Source organism: Neofelis nebulosa, chromosome 1 (genome assembly GCF_028018385.1).
Source record: "Neofelis nebulosa isolate mNeoNeb1 chromosome 1, mNeoNeb1.pri, whole genome shotgun sequence".
NCBI lineage: Eukaryota > Metazoa > Chordata > Mammalia > Carnivora > Felidae > Neofelis > Neofelis nebulosa.
In genome coordinates this window covers 188,468,890-188,482,357 of record NC_080782.1, presented here as the reverse complement: position 1 = coordinate 188,482,357, position 13,468 = coordinate 188,468,890, and the positions used below count along the sequence as shown (strand labels likewise).

Here is a 13,468-nt window from a genome sequence, read left to right as displayed (position 1 = left end):
TTTTTCTGCATCTATTGGAGGTCATGTGGTACTAATCCTTTCTTCTATTAATGTGGTGTGTATCACGTTGATTGATTTGCAAATATTGAACCACGCTTGCAGCCCCAGAACAAATCCCACTTGATCATTGTGAGTGATAGTTTTAATGAACTCTTGGATTCAATTTGCTAGTATTGCTTGAGACTTTTTGCATGCATGTTCATCAGTGATATTGGCCTATAATCCTCATTTTTAGTACAGACTTTGTCTGGTTTTGAAATCAGGGTGATATTGGCCTCATATAATGAGTTTGGAAGTTTTCCTTGCATTTATGTTTTATGGAATAGTTTGAGAAGAATAGTTATTAAATCTTCCTCAAATGTTTGGTAGAAATCCAGTGTGTCATTCAAAACCATTGTTTCCTTGTTGATTTTCTGCTGAGATGATCTGTCCATTGTTGTAAATGGGATGTTACAGTCCCTTACTATTATTGTATTATTATCAATGAGTTTTTTTTATGGTTGTAATTATTAACTTTTTTCAAGTTTGTTTATTTATTTATTTTGAGAGGGACAGGGACGTAAAAGTACAGGAAGGTAGAGAGAGAGGGAGTGAGAGAAAGAGAGAGAGAGAGAATCCCAAGCAGGCTCCACACTGCCAGCTCAGAGCCGGATGCTGGGCTCAAAACTGCAAAGTGTGAGGTCATGACCTGATCCTAAACCAAGAGTCAGACGCTTAACTGACTGAACTACCCAAGCACCCTACTTATATTTGTTATTAACTGTTTTTATATACTTGCTTTCCTCCAAGTTGGGAGAATAAATATTTACAATTGTGATCTTCTTGTTGGATAGGCTTCTTTATTATGATACAGTAGTCTTCTTCATCTCTGTTACATACAGAGATGTCTTTGGTTTAAAATCTAGTTTTTCTGATATAAGTATGGCTACTCCAGCTTTCTTCTGAATGTTAATGATAAATGTTTCTCTAACCCTTCATTTTCAAGCTTCAGGTTTTTTAGGTCTAAAATGAGTCCCCTATAGGCAACACATAGATGGGTCTTCTTTATTTTATCTATTCTGACACCCTATGTTTTTTTTTTTTTCAATTTTTGTTGTTTATTTATTTTTGAGAGAGAGAAAGGCAGATTGCAACTAGGGGGAGGGTCAGAGAGATAGGGACACACAGAATTGGAAGTAGGCTCCAGGCTCTGAGCTGTCAGCAGAGAGCCCGATACGGGGCTCAAACCCATGAACTGTGAGATCATTATCTGAGCTGAAGTCAGTCGCTTAACCAGCTGAGCCACCCAGGTGCCCCAGTACCCTATGTCTTTTGACTAAAGCATGTATTTCATTTACAGTCAGAATAATTATTGATAGATATGGATTTAGTGCTATTTTATTAATTGTTTGGTCGTTGATTCTGGAGATTTTCTGTTTCTTTCTAGTCTTTGTTGCTTTAGGTCTTTCTTTCCCATTTAAAGAGTCCCCTTTAAATATTTCTTGCAGGGCTGTTTTAGTTGTCACAAACCCCTTTAGTTTTTGTTTGTCTGGGAAACTCTATATCTCCTTTTATTCTGAATTATAACCTTGCTGTATAGAGTATTCTTGGCTGCACATTTTTCCCATTCAGCACATTGTATCATGCGACTTCCTTCTGGCCTGCCAAGTTTCTGTGGAGACATCTACTGCTAATCTTGTTGATTTTCCTTCATAAATTAGGGACGGCTGTTGTCTTGCTGCTTTTAGGACTTTTTTCTTTATCTCTATATTTTGGAAATTTAACTACGATATTTCATGTTGGTGGCCTGCTTTTGTTGATTTTGATGGGAGTTCTCTGTGCCTCCTAGATTTGGATGTCCGTTTCTTTCCTCAGATTAGGTAAGTTTTCAGCTATAATTTCCTCAAATAAACCTTCTATCTCTTTTTCTCTCTCTTTTTCTCTCTCTTTTTTCTTTTCTCTCTCTTTTTCTCCTGAGACTTCTATGATACGAATGTTACTATGCTTGATGGAATCATTGAGTTCCCTAAGTCTATTTTTGTGATCCAAAATTTTTCTTTCTCTTTTTTGTTCAGCTTCATTATTTTCCATAATTTTATATTCTATATTACTTATTTGCTCCTCTGCTTCTTCCATCCTGAGGTCATTATATGCCGTCAGTTATGAACCTCAGTTATTGCATTTTTCATTTCAGCCTGATTTTTTTGTAGCTCTTTTATGTCTGTGGTAAGGGTTACCCTGATGTCTTCTATGATTTTCTTAGGCCCGGTGAGTATCTTTATGATTGTTGCTTTAAATTATGAATCAGGCATATTACTTATATCTGTTTCAATTAAATCCCTGGCTATAAACTTTTCATGTTCTTTCTTTTGGATGAATTACTCTGTCCTGACATTTTGTCTAAATCTCTGTCTTCTCTGTGTTAGGAAGGCCTGTTATGTTTCCTTCTCCTGACTGTAGTGCCTTTATGAAAAAGAGGTTATATAATGGCCAGAGCCTGGCATTACAGGAAGTGTCTCTGGTGTGTGTTGTGCCCACTCTGCTGCTGTATTTTAGTCACTCTATCTCTCAGGTCAGTCATCTGCAAAGTTCTTTTTTTCCGAAGTGGGGAATGTTTGGACTTTGGTGAATTTTAACTAGGTATGCTCTGGGGTACTTGTTAAAAGAGACCTGATGCTATTTCCACAAGAACTGAAGTTTTGCAGAACTCTATGGGCAATAGACATGGTGTGTGCAGGGTTTTTGTGCTGGTCTTCTGGAGGAGGGGCCCACTGTGATAATTCTTAGGCACATTTTCTGGAGAAAAGCAGTACCAGCAGAGCCTAGGGGGAGTGAACTTAGGTGTAAGCAGGTAGGCAGCCAGTGTTAGCACTGCGATGTTTATTAAAGTGGTTTATACTGAGGGGCGAGGGAGAGAAATGGCGCCAGCCATCTCCTTTGTCCCTAGAGAGGGGGTTCATGCTTGCTACTGTCAGGGAAGCTCTCCCAGAAGAGCAAACAATTTCCCCTCGGGCATCCTAGGCTATTTTCAGATTCCTGTTTTCATACTTTCTACGTCCAGGTTGCTTGCCTGCCTGGTGCAGTGCAGTGCACTTTGGGCTCTATCCTAGCCAGGTCAGCTGAGTTTCAAAACTCCAAACTTTAGGGACCTGGAGTGGCAAAGACCTGTGCTGGTCTTCTAGAGGAGGTTCTCATTGCACTGAAGGTTTGACCCTGAAGGGCAGTTGCACCAGAATGCCAGAGCATGGGGTTTGGAGCAAAGCACATTCAACTGCCAGTGTCTGGGCTAGCTGTCTTCAGCATTTGTCTCTGCACTCATGCTGAGGGGTAGAAGAGGGAAATGGCACCCATCAGCTCTTTTGTCCCTGGAGAAGCAATGCCACCTCTCTTAGATGTGTCCTAAGAAGAGGAAACAGCCTCTCCCAGTGTGTTTAAGCAATCTTACTTTAAAATAGTATGTGAGAAAGATATTCCGCTGGTCATTTTTTCCTTTATCTTTGTGCAAAGAACACACAAGCAAGCTGGTGACTTCTTTAAAAAAAAAAAAAAAGAAGGGTTTCTTGCTTTAGTTACTGCATAAAATGGTACTTTTCTTTCCCTCCTCACTCTTCTCCTCCTCAATGTTCTTCTTCCCCTTCTTTTTTATTCTTCTTCTCTTTCTGCTTTTCCTCTATCTTTTCTCCTTTCCTCTTCCTTCTCCTCTCCCCTTCCTCATCCTTGTCCTCCTCCTACTCCTTTTTGTTCTTTTCCTCTTTCTTTTCCCTCTCCTGCTCATGCTCTCCTTGTCCTTCTTCTTCTTTTCCCCTTGCTGTCCTTCCCCATTCCAGTTTCTGTCATCCTTTTACTTCAATCTGGTTTTCCCAATATTTTTTTAATTGAAATAATTGTTCCAGTTCTTCTCACCCCTAGGTTCATGTGAGTTCCATATAAAAATTGCGGGTTTTTTTGTTTTGTTTATATTGAATATATATAGCTGGGGACTGTAACAAACGTCATAGAAAGAAAACCTGTTTAAACTGACCTTCTTCATGGAGCCCTTTAGTAGGATATCAGTAGGATATCCTGCCTTCTGAGACATAACAGCTCCAGCAACAACCCTTTGATTGTCTGTACTTGATGTTTTAACTTTTATTTTTTAAATTGTTAAATTGTTAAATTTTTTTATGTTTTAACTTTTAGAGTTCTGGGTTTGTTTTATTTTGTTACCATCATTTCTTGTCTGAATTTTGTGTATTTTCTTTCAATAACAACTACATGATGTTCTCATAGCAAAAAACCATTCAGGTAAAGAAATAGATAAGAAATTTTCTCATACTTGTACTTTTTTCTTGAGTTAATTTTGCTAGTCTTGTATTATGGCTGCTTTCATAATATTTTAAAATGGATTTTCAAATTAAGTTTGCTTAGGGTCAATTTTTTTTTTCCAATAATGCTACCTATGTGTGCCTTGGCAAGTCATTCAATTTCTTTATCTCAGCTTTTTTGTTTTTTTTAATGAAGTTCATAATAACAGCTAACTTGGTTGTGAGGATTGAATTAATATTCTTAAAGTATATAAATGATTATTAACATTTAATAGAAAATATGACAAATTATTATTCTTTCATTTTATGTTTCCATTTCCGAATCACATTTTTGTAATTTTTCTGGATATTTGTATGAAGTTGTTGTTTTTTTTCTCTTATACCTCCATTTTCAAAATACAAAAAATTATACTGATTCAGATATCCTTAGTTCCTCATAATGTTTCAAAAATCTTCTGTATTTAGAGATTATCAATTTTTCTCTTGATACTACTACCTCTAGCAAAGGAAGCATTTTAGATTAATTAAAAGAACCCCCATACCACATTTTCTGCCTAAAAACTTGTTGACTTTATTTCTATGTAGTAGAGAGGATATGTCTCAGGTTTGGGGTTATGTTTTATTTTTATTTATTTATTTAAAGTTATTTTCAATTTTTAATTTTTTTTTTTTTTTTAATTTGGAGAGTCGGGGGAGGGGCAGAGAGATGGAGACAGGGGATCCAAAGTGGGCTCCTGGAGGACAGCAGAGAGCCCAATGTGGAGCTTGAACTCACAAACTGCCAGATCATGACCTGAGCGGAAGTCAGATGCTGAGCGAACTGAACCACCCAGGCGCCCCTGGGGCTATATTTTAATGCACATATTTAATGCATCTATCCCTTGCAAAAGGCAAAGATTCAGATAAAGAGGAAAAGTGTTCTCAAAAAGTTACGATTTTGGGGTCACTTTGATATCAAAGAAGAATTAACTATAAACAATCAAAAAAGGAAGTATTTATATTTCTTTATTCATCATTAAGAGATATGGATTTTAATTAAATATGCTTCCCATACTTAACTAATTAAACTTCTCATGGTGCAATCTGAAACCTAGTTAATGGTTGTATTTCTAGATTTTAGATGCAGTACTTTTACTTTAAGCAAAGCACGTTTCTAAAAATTGATGGGTTTTATTTAAAAAAATTTTAAATTATTTCTATACATTCTGAAATAAGCTCCTAAAATTCAACTATTTATATGGATATAGAATTGAAGTAACATATATTTAAATATTGTTTGGTCAATAAATGCCTTAGATAAAATACCCAGTTAATTGAAAATTGGTTCATTACTGGGAATATGCAACTCTCCTTAGAGTTCTATATCATTTGGTCATTTGAAGGTAATTACAAAACTACTTTCTGCCATATGAATTGTAGCCTAATTAAACTAGCCTCTAGGCAGCCACAGTAGTGATTCTGGATAAGCAGCATTTTCTCAAACTCCCCCAATACTACTATATTTCTCACAACTTTGCTGATTTCATGTGTTTCTTGCCAACTTCAACTTTTTCATATTTTAATATGACTCAGTGCTGGAATAAAATCTTTCATAGAAGAAAATCAGCAAGATCTCCTTTGAAAAGAGTAAACAATGAAATTTGTGAAATTGGTAAAAACAACCATCAGGAATAAACATGTATACATTTTAGAAACGTGGAGTAAATTATAATTAAATACTTGCTATGCTGTGTTCAAATATAAATTAATGAGAAAGTGAATATATCAATTTAATGGCTATTGTTTCTAAAAGAAATGCAGATATTCATATCTCATATGAATTTAAATGCAGTTTCTAATGAAAGTTATTAGAAATAATACTTCAGATATTTCTAAAGTTTGGTTTATAAATAGTGTAAATTCACATTTATTTAAAGAAGGTTGATGTAACAGTAAGTATATGAAGAATTGTGCAGTTAATAATAAGGAATAATTCGTATATTTTCAGGGATTCATGGTATTCATGTGCAATAGAAGTTTCAAATTCATGTAAATTCATACATTGGTGTATGCAACACTCATTTTATGCCTTAGGACTTTATGACACAAATTTAGGTTTTACATCATATATTTTTATTTCACTTTTAATTATAAAATATTCTAAACAAATTGAAAAAATATAAAGATTAATGATATATTAAGAACCTTATCCTTCCATTCAGATTTCATAGATTTTTTATTGTCATAATTTTTTAAAAGATATTTTTAATGATATTTTTAATGAAATGAAATATTAAGATAGTTTTAAGCACACTTTGTTCTTCTTTCTTTTCAATGAGAACCCATGTCTTTGAATTTGGTCTGTGTTCTTAAGCAAAAAAATTCATAATTTATGAAAACATACATAAGCACACATATACATACATACACACATTCATATCATAGGTATTAAAACATTGGGAAAAAATAAATAAAACACACAAAATTAAAAAAAATAAAGTAGTCTTTAAAAAAGAAAATGAAAATAATATTGTTGGATGCTGACTTTCCTACATCAACAAAACAGCATGTAGACGCTGGTGATTAGTTTACTCTGTCACTTGAAAGATATTTCTTTTGCTACTCTTACCTCCTGCTGCTAAGGAGAATTATGTCATTGTTGCTGCCATGTAAATGATCTGCAATTTCCAAGTTGCTTTCAGTACTTACTGTCTTTTATGTTGTTGAGTTTCATCAATATGCTTTTATGTGGATTTACTTCATTTTTTTACAATATTGCTCAGGATTCAGTGATTAATTCAGGTTTTCATCTAATATTTACTGAGGGTTTCCTATGGGTCAAGCACTTCTCTCTATATAAAGGCATTCTGGACAAGGCAGGCATAATCTGATGCTCACCATGCATATTGGATAACACTGAATGAACCGTTAGGTCAAAATATATATATATATGTAATGTGAAATATTAAGTGTTTTTACTAAATTTAGAAAACTCTAAAAGATTATTTTTTAAAATGTTCATTATCCTAGCATCATTTAGGTTTACTATCTATTATATTTCCCATTAAATTCATTTTGAGTCTTTTTATTCTCTTATGCACAACTTTACTCTATGTTCCATATTTGTCTTCCTGCTCCATGAAGAATACTCTGTTTTTCTCACTCTTCTTTCCTTTCCCTGCAAATACTGTGTTTGGGTGAGAGAAAGTAGTAAACAAAAATATTTATTATGCAAATTTGCCCATAAAGTTTGAGGTGAATGTTATTACAACTTCTCCTTGGAAAAGTAAAAATGTCTGTAGTTCTGAGACTGTATCATACTATCTTTGAATTCCCAGTGTATGGCAATCTTGCTGAAAACACCCATTTATAAAATTATTTAATTAAATGTCAATATATAAAGATGTATTGTTAGTATATATATGTCATTGAACATACATGAATTTTAAATACACACTGATTCAGGAGTGATGCTAAGTAGGGAGGAGCTAGTTATATGTGACTACTTAAATTTAAATATAAATTAACTTAAAAAATAAACCAAATATCCACTTTTTCATACTGGTAATTTCAAATCCTCAATTGCCACATATAACTAATGGTTATCATACTATAGGGCACCTTTTCCATCACTGCAGGAAGTTTTATCGGATAGTTCTCTGGAGGATATGACATCTCAAAATATCTGTTACATATGTCCTCAAAGTTAGATTGACATAGATGAAACCCATAATTTTCATAGTACACTGGTATATCTTAAATTATCCCTAATCTCTATAAGACTGATCAAATTGAGGGATCTTGACATGTGAATCTTCAAAAAAATAACCTATTAATAAGGATGTAATTCAACAATCAGTCATTTGGCTCACTACTAGCAATATGGCAACAAATAATCATGTTTCAAATGAGGAGACAGATTTGCCAAATATCAGATTGATAATATTTTACAAATGCCAAAGTAAAATCTGCATTGTTGCACAGAGGTAGTCCAAAGGTGGAAATAATCAATACTTGCCAGGTGGAGAGAGGACGACATATAATGTTGTCTAGAGTGGACACAGAAAAATGGAGTACTGATTTGCTAGTTCTAATACAGGGAGCAGGAAAGAATGGAGAAATGCATTCAGGAAAAAGGAAGAAGGATGAACAAAGTCCAAGGTTACATAAAAAATGACAAGCATAGCAACTTGGAATTATTTGAGAATGGCAATGCAAAATGTGTGTGCCAGGCATAAGAGAGTTGAGGCTGAAAAATTAGACAAAGACACACTCACAGAGAGCTGTGGACTGCTCTATGGCCCACCTTAGTTACTAATAAATAATTCCTAAAACACCACTACTTTTCCTGTAACTTCTGCAAAAACATGCATGTAATTATTATAATGAACAGTAGTTCCTAAGGAATTACTCTGTGTTCTGATGTCTGTATGCATCTTTTAGTACTCTGTGGAAAAGTACCATATAACATTTTTATCTTCTGCCATATATTAATATGAAAAAAAGAGGTATTATAGTAAAGTGTGTAACAATATAACACTATGTAAAAGTGAATTTTAAGGATCATTAACTATTTCTCTTTAAAGTGACTTCTGGTAGTTAAATATCCTATGTTTGAAAATGATATATTATCAAATATGCCCTTCACCTTTTTTAGTCTTATTTTGACCTCATTCTTCACAATTCCATTTTACGCTATGCTATATATTTAACTTTATAATCACCCCCACAGTAAAAAAAATAAGATTCCTTCAAGAGCATTCTCCCGTGTAAATCTTGTCTTCACAGGAAGTACTTCCTTGCTGGAATTCATTCACTTATACTACTGGAAGTATTCCAAGATGTTAAGGACCCATTTAATAAATTGATTTTCACAAAATTCATGGAAGCTATTATTCTCATTTATTTGATATCAAAAAGTATCTTTCTTTGTTAATCATTAGGAGATTAATTACAGTCACAGTCAGCAAATCTGAAGCATGAAAATTAGGTAATTTAGTATTCAAATAATAAAAATACCACATACATATCCTATAGTGATATATACTGCTCTCTGTAGGATTTATTATAATGCAGAGTGACTTGTATATTTTAATTGAAATAATTATAACTGTCTCCTATAATTCTAAGCTACCATTTAGATTGGGGAATATTGTAAAGTATTTTCTTTCTAAATATAGATGGATCAGAGATATGGACAGATTTTTAGATAGAGGCATATGTCAATTAAAATACAATTTCTTTTTTTTAATTTTTTTTTTTAACGTTTATTTATTTTTGAGACAGAGAGAGACAAAGCATGAACGGGGGAGGGTCAGAGAGAGAGGGAGACACAGGATCTGAAACAGGCTCCAGGCTCTGAGCAGTCAGCCCAGAGCCCGACGCGGGGCTCGAACTCACTGACCGTGAGATCGTGACCTAAGCCGAAGTCGGACGCTTAACCGACTGAGCCACCCAGGCGCCCCAAAAATACAATTTCATACTAGGTATAAATTTGAAAAATTCTATCATGTTGTGTATAAATAATATATAAATATATGTAAATATTCCATTTCATAAGAAATCTGGAAAATTTTATGTTCTATGTGACACCATATTTTGCAATATCCAATGATTATTTTTCTGTGTTAAAAATTAAATTTCCTGGGGTGTCCATGGCTCAGTCAGTTTAGCGTCTGACTTCTGCTCAGGTCATGATCTCACGGTTGGTAGTTACAACCTGCCTGAGGTTCTGCACTGAAGCCTGCTTCGGATTCTCCTTCTCTGCCTGCCCCTCCCCTGTTCGTGCTCTGTCTCTCTCTCTCTCTCTCTCAAAAATAAATAAACATTAAAAAAATAAAAAATAAAAATTACATTTCCTAAATGTTTATTCTTAAAAGATAAAATTGCTCAGTTTTAATTTTTTATGATAGACCCCCAGCAGTTTTGAAAAATACAAGGAAAAGGAAAGAAATAACTGATTTAAAGACGTAAGATCTAGGTGCACCTGGGTGACTCAGTTGGTTAAAAAGTCGACTTCTAGTTTCCGCTGAGGTCATGATCTCATGGTTTGTGAGTTCGAGCCTTGCGTCAGGCTCCGCACTGGCAGCACAGAGCCTACTTGGGATTTTCTGTCTCTCCCTCTGTCCCTCTCCACTTGCACTGTCTCTGTCTGTCTCAAAATAAATAAATAAACTTAAAAAAAATAAAGATGCAAGATCTAAACAAACTGGCTTGCATAAACCACTTTGGGAGAGAGCAGAGAGACAACAAAAGTTGTTGTATGCCACCCTTTCCAAGACCCTTCTCAGGTCATTGAATCTTATGGACTTCTCTGAGAGCTCTCAAATTTGTCTTTATTTTCTCCATTTCATGTGCTCACAACATTCGATTTCTTAGGGAATCTTCTAACAACTTACCTATCATGGCAATGACTAACATTTACCAAACATTGCCTATGTGCCAAATTTTTACTTATCAACTCATTTTGTCCTTGCCGGAAGCCAACAATGGGAAATGGTTATCTTCATTTTTGCAGTAATGTAACTGAATAACAAGAGGAAGATTAATTAAATTTTCTATAGTCATGGAGCTAGTAAGAAGGGGAACCTGGTTATGAAGGCAGAACATCTGGCTCTAGTCAATGCCACTTCTCTCCTTCTACAACCCAGAAGCCATATAATGAGGTAATTTAGTTTCACATTTCATAACCATTACAAGATATGTAAGCCAAACCATAGTCACAGCATCTTGTCTCATAAAGGGAGAAACACATTTATTCGAGTAATAATGTGGAGAAAAATAAAGCAGTGTCTATTTCCTTTTTCCAGGCAAGGATACACTTCTATTTTAGATATTCATATCATAAAATAAATACAAAGACAATAGTTGGTGCAAGCAATGGTAAATGAGATTGACAGACAGGTCTTAGCCATCCTGTAAGCTTTGTTACCACTTCAGCAAATTCTTTCAAATAGCAAGCTTGCTAAACAAACAGTTTCAACATAAGTCTCCCAGCATCCCTAAGGCACTCTTCTAAGCGGATACCTGCTCATAATTCCCTTATATAGGAAAATTCCGGAGCTACCTTTCTGTGGATGACAACGGATGTCAATTTTGTTTGATAGGGGTGATATTGTATACTTCCACTAGGAGGTACATGTCCTGGATCCATTAACTCCTCAGAAGCTACAAAATATTTATATTCTAATTCTATCCTTCATTTTCTCATATCCTCCAGGATATTCCTACAAAAGAAACTTCCATTCATTAACTACTTGGTTAAAGGATCAAATAAAAAGCATGATCAATTACTGATTTTTTATCTTGTAGAATTTTATGAAATTGTTTTATTCTCCAAAGATGAGGAAGACCAATTAGAATCTTTTGACATGTATTAAGAACTACTGGATTTAAACATAGTTAATATAGGGGTGCCTGGGTGGCTCAGTCAATTAAGTGACTCTTGGTTTCGGCTCAGGTTATGATCTCATGGTTTTGTGGGTTCCAGCTCCACATTGGACTCTGCTGACAGCACAGAGCCTGCTTGGGATTCTCTTGTCTCCCTCTCTCTCTGCCCCTCACCTATTCATGCTGTCTCTGTCTCTCTCAAAATAATTAAACTTAAAATAAATAAGCATCATTAATATATATTTAATCCACAGCAGTGATTATTCTTATTGGTATTCAGATTGTCCCAGATGTCCAGTGAGAGCTTTCTTTGACTGTGAGAGATTTTTTGACATATAGTCAAGTAGTCAAATATCAAAGATAAGCAGGCTTTGATAACCACTTTATTTTCTTTAATATCAAGTTATATTTTGGAATCACCATGGATAATTCCACCCTGTATTCAGAATCAGCAATTTTTCTAAGGTGGGTTGGCTACTTATAGTGAGAAATAGTAAATATTAACCTCAATTTGTATGCTATGTATGTTTGCTGCTATAGATTTGTGCAAGGTTTTGGGCAGTTTTCAATAGATAAAACTAGAAAATATATATTTTTAGGATAAGGTATCTGAAACATTGATAGTTCCATTTCAATCCAAAGCCACAGAGTTTTTCTATAACTTCATAAATCTTCCATATGTATGTTCTACTTCAGAATGAAAAAAAACAAATCTCTGTTCTCAGTGACATCTGCACAATTACTAATATATTTTATCTTGCAATACCTGGATAATAGCCCAGGATAAAAAATAAAGGACTAATGCAAACAATATTATTATAAAGAAAGCAGTCTTCTGAGAAATGTTTTAATTATACAGTACTTAGATTTTATAATATTAGAAATACACAAAATATTGTTTTACAGTGTTTTAAAAGCACATGTAGTATTATTTGTGTTTATTCATTTTGTTTAATGTTAATGATTTCTCTTAAAATTAAACTTTTATTGACATAGCACAATATAATTCATGTTACAAAGTCAGATATAACAAAAGTATGTTTCCAGAAATAATCTTTTATTTTATTCCCACCCCCTCCAATCTAATTATTTCATTTATCTATTTACTTTTATAGTTGTTTTTCTAATTTATAGTTTTCCCTTCCCTTGTTCTTTTCTCTTTTTCTTTTTTTAATGTTTATTTATTTTAGAGAGAGACAAAGCACAAGCAGGGGAGGAGCAGAGAGAGAGAGGGAGACACAGAATCTGAAGCAGGCTCCAGGCTCTGAGCTGTCAGCAGAGAGCCCAACGCAGGGCTTGAACCCACCAACCCTGAGATCATGACCTGAGCGTTAACTCAAACGCTCAACCAACTGAGCCACCCAGGTGCCCCTCTTTTTTCTTAAATATAAGTAGATGTATGAATATGGTGTTTGTAAATTTGTATTTATTATTAGGATATATTCACACATACACATAGATTCATTGTCTGGGTCTCTGGAAAATTCTTCATTCCTAGAAATTTCCACTCATTCAACTAAAACCTGACTCTCTCTAGTCCTATATCCTGCTCCTACCTAGAATCAGAATTCTTTCACTCCCAGTTGCCCATATTTGGACTAAGAAAATTGCACAAACTTACTGACCATATGAAACTTTACACACTTATGCTCTGGTCAACCATAAACCCAAGGAGGAAAAGACCATATATAATTCCTTCCATCCCAAAATGAAGTAATGAAGTTCCTTCCCTAATCTATACTTTGTGCTGCCATGCCTTGCAAGTCAAATTGAAGATTTTCTTGTTTAATAGTAGCATGCTAAACAAAAACTTCACT

At 34.4% G+C, this 13,468-nt stretch overlaps 1 long non-coding RNA gene across 1 annotated transcript; it reads left to right on the top strand.

Annotated features, from left to right (window-relative positions):
* The first annotated feature begins 1,650 nt into the window (after positions 1-1,650).
* LOC131496278 (uncharacterized) lies at positions 1,651-13,010 on the top strand. The gene is made up of 4 exons (XR_009254418.1): positions 1,651-1,859; positions 10,780-10,927; positions 12,055-12,116; positions 12,842-13,010. It is a non-coding gene; the product is annotated as an uncharacterized LOC131496278 (long non-coding RNA).
* The last annotated feature ends 458 nt before the right edge of the window (positions 13,011-13,468 follow it).